Below are 4,472 nucleotides of genomic sequence, written 5' to 3' on the forward strand. Positions count from 1 at the left end.
ATAGACATCCCAGCTATTTTCAAATCATGGAACATCTGTGGCATATATCTTGACATGTTGTTTATATGAATCATTATTTTGAAATTATAGAAATTATGAGACTTCTCATTATATCTTCTTGTTTAATGTGTTAAGGAGTATATTCACTCCCACATCATAAATATATTTTATTTTGACATGATTTCAAAATTACTGGTTTCTTTTGCTATCTTATGCCTTCTTAATTTATATACGAATACTAGCCCTAGTATAATTCCTGTTAGACTGTCAGTGGGGTCTGTGTCAGAAAAGAGGTCCAGAACTCCATACTCTATGCAATGTAGTCTGGAAGTAGGTAACTGGTGGCATAGAAAGAGGGGCCTGGAGGTTGTTGTGTAAGTTTAGATATTTTCCTGCTTCTCTAAAATTTTCTTTTTAAAGTGTATTGAGGCCCTGATATTAGTACACTAGAGGGCAATGAGCTTATTAATGCATCCTCATAAGGAACTCAGAACTCTCATGCCACAGACAGAGACCACAGACCTAGGGCTCTATGCAAATTATTAAAGAACTAGACCAAATTATTAGAAAAACTGATGTGCACATATTACTACATTATTGTTGTAGTTGGGTGCCATCAAGTTGAATCCGAGTCATAGTGATTGAGTAAACCAGCTCTATAGGGCTATCTTGGTGGTAATCTTCACTGAAGCATATTGTGGGGTTTTTCTGTCATAAAGCCAATGGGTAGGTTTGGATCTGACTTAATGGCACCTAACAACAACATTTAGTATAACTCTTTTCAAGTGCTTTTCCTTTCATGTACTCATGAACATTTGTCAAATGATTTCTCATCAAGCAATATAAGAAATGCTAAAAAAAAAATAAATATGCTGTGGTGAATGCATTTATCAATACACAGGAACCTAAGAAATAATAATATACAAAAACAATATACAAAAAGTTAAGCATATTATTGTTGTTGTTATGTGCCATCGAGTCGGACCCGACTGATAGCGACCCCCCCTTGGGTTTCCGAGGCAGTATCACTACGGAAGTAGATTGCCCCATCTTCCTTCCAAAGTTAAATTAACATTTGAAAAACACTTAGTAGTGTTCAATAAATGTATTCTTTCTTCTTCCTTTTTCTGTCTCCTTAAAGTAAACATTAGTTTCAATAAATTCTGTAGAGATGAGAAATGCAATATAACTCCGCTCTAGGTATAAAAATCATAGTTGTATGATTTCAATATGACACCATTCAGGTGATATTTGCTTAACTTTGAGGTTTAATCATTTGGGCAACTCTCATATTTTTCAAAGGTATTTTCAATTACAAACTTTTATTAAATCAAATTATTACTATAGCACATCTTACTTTATATGTTTGTCAAGTTCAAAAATGTTGCAGTATGGATTTTGTAATAACAATAGAAGCATAATACATGTAATATGAAAGAAATTATGACCTTGGTAACTTAAAAGAAAATCCCCTTTTTAGTCAGAGGTAGAGCTAAAACTGAGCCCAGTTTTCTGATGCATGTTGTTGTTGTTATTTGCTGTCGAGTTGGCCCCGACTCATAGCGACCCCTCCTTGGGTTTCCGAGGCAGTATCACTATGGAAGTAGGATTGCCCAACCTTCCTTCCGAGGAGTGGCTGGTGGGTTTGAACCTCCAGCCTTCTGGTTAGCAGTCAAATGCCTTAGGCACTATGCTACCAGAGCTCCTTTCTGATGCATATTCCTCTATATTTTGCACAACCATAGCAGAATTATCACTGTTAACTCTATTGGCAGAAAGATGAAGGGAAAGTTTGGCAGTGGAATGATATGGCTTACCATGAACTAGTTCATAAAGGTCCTGCTCAAATCCCCTTCAACATGCATAAAAAGTCATAAAAACAAAGCACAATAATAGAGTTGAATATCTTATTGTCAGTTAAAAAAAGTTGATGGATGATAAAGTTCACAGGAACAAGCTCTTCAAAACCAAAAAAAAAAAAAGAAAAAAAGAAAAAAACAAAAAAACACCTCACTACTATCGAGTTGGATCCAACTTTTCCTGGTTACCGAGTGCCGCTCTCACAAGAATATACCACAAATGGGATGGCTTTAACCAACAAGAGTTTATTCTCTTACAATTTGGAGGGTTTAAGTTCCAGTTCAAAGTGGCAGGCTCTAGGGGCTGTGTGAAAGCCCCTCACCCTTGGGCTTCAGCTCTGCCTCCAGCTCCTGTCCCACTGGGCTAGAGGCTTTTCTTCACTCAGATAGCTGCTGAGGCTGACAGGCCCAAGGTTGACAAGTCAAAAGGCAAAGTCCGGATGTTACCAAACCACATAGCAGGCCATTAATTCAAGTTCATTAAAGTTCCCAAGGTTGGCAGAGCATGGCAGGCTGCTGAACAACTCGGCTACATGAAGGGCTCAAGCGTGCCATGAGCTAGAAAGCGTTCCCCAAGGCTTCTCCTTACATACAGGAAGCAGACCACAGCCCCAAGGCAGCTACTCAGCTGCTCACAGTAGATTCCACCATGGAGTTGATTACCAGTCTCATCATGGGGAATACTACATCAGCTGCCCAGCCACTCAACCAGGCCCAGGCAAGTTGACACACAGACTTAACCACCACACAACTCATAGTGACCCCTCCTTGGGTTTCTGAGGTGGTATCACTACGGAAGTAGATTACCCTACCTTCCTTCTGAGGAGTGGCTGGTGGGTTTGAAGCAATAGCCTTCTGGTTAGCAGTCACATGCCTTAGGCACTAGGCCACCAGAGCTTCATCTTTCAGTACACATCCAAATAATAATAATAAAAAAAAAAGACAGTTGCCTTGGAGTCGATTCCAATACATAGTAACACGATGTGTACAAAGAACTAGTTTATGGCAACCCCATGTATGCAGAAAAGAAACTGCTCTGTAGGATCTTCAAGGCTCTGATTTTTTGAAGCAGATCCCCAGGCTTTCTTGAGGTGCCTCTGGGTGAGGTTGAATTGCCAATTAGTCGAGAGCTAAACATTTACGCCCCCAAAGATTCCTTTCAATACATAATGTGTGTAGGAATAACTCAGAAAAGAATACTGGAAGATGTAATAGATTAAATTCAGGACAATGTTCATTTAAATTTAAGTTGTGACGACTATCACCAATAGAGCCAGGTGTGGAGTAATTGTAATATATTCAGAAATACGGATAACACTTCAGACCTAGTTATCGCTTTTCTTACAAGATAGATTTTACATGAGCATATCAGAGCTCAATGTCTGTACTAACAGGTTCTATACTAAGCATGCATATTTATGCTTGGAAAAAAATGTATTATTATATTTCTACTTAATTTTTCCCCGAACCCACTGTCTTCTGATTGACTCTGCCTCAAAGTGACCCTTTTGGCTCTTTAGAGAACTGCCCCATAGGGTTTCTAAGGCTGTAAATCCATGGAAGACTGCCTCATCTTTCTCCCATGGGGTGGCTGCGGGGTACAAACCACAGGTCTTTTGGTTATTAGCTGAGTGCTTTAACCACTACACCACCAGCACTCCATTAATTTTGCCAGTAAGGCTTTAATTTGCTAAGGATGCTGTATAACATATGAGACTCTATTCACCATGTTCTTATATCAAGGAACTGATGGAAAAAGTTATGTTTTCCTGGTATAGAGCAAACATTAAATCTGTTGAACAGATGAGCTATATCTACTCCTCCATTCAATGGATGAGGAAAAATAATTTTTACAAATGATATAATTACACAAAATCAAACTGTTTTCAAAATGGGGGCCAGGATTGGAAAAAAATGTCAAGTAAACAATTAATATAAATTTTATAACATTGTAATAATGTTTTTATTACATTTTAGGACCCTTGCCCCTTGCTTCTATATCCCTCACTACCCACCTTCGCCATCTCCATGTTGACTCTACCTAAATTCATGGATTGTGTTCCATCCTCTGAATTCCTTAACTCTATTATTATTTTTTTTACCTGCCTTTGATCCCACTTCTTAAAATTCTTTCTTACATTATATTTTAATTGTTTATTGAATTATTCAAACCAGCTAACCTGTTTGCAATCTCCTAAAGCCATCCATGCCTTAATTCAAAGGAAAAAATGGGCATGTGATTTGTACTGAAGCCTGGGAAGAGATAGCATTATAAAAGGCATTTAGAACCGTTGATGTCACACCAGGTTAGCAGATAATTACTTATTGTAGATGTTCGGTGACAGGAATAAACAGTAAATGTTAGCACTTGAATCTTCTATTCTGCAGATAATCTTACCTGCTAGACATATACAGTATTTCTTTATTTAACCTCAAGATAAACATTTACATCTACTACTGTAATATTCTGAGTCAACTCAGCATTGATTCCTGGGGCTCAAGCAATGACTACATATGGACCTTGTGAAATTAAGACTGAGAGATGTTGTTACATGTTGTTGTTATTATGTGCTGTCGAGTCAGACCCGACTCATGGCGACCCTTCCTTGGGTT

The sequence above is a fragment of the Orycteropus afer genome, unplaced genomic scaffold, assembly GCF_000298275.1.
Source record: "Orycteropus afer afer isolate SDZICR_OR568_19922 unplaced genomic scaffold, OryAfe1.0 scaffold00537, whole genome shotgun sequence".
Taxonomy (NCBI): domain Eukaryota; kingdom Metazoa; phylum Chordata; class Mammalia; order Tubulidentata; family Orycteropodidae; genus Orycteropus; species Orycteropus afer.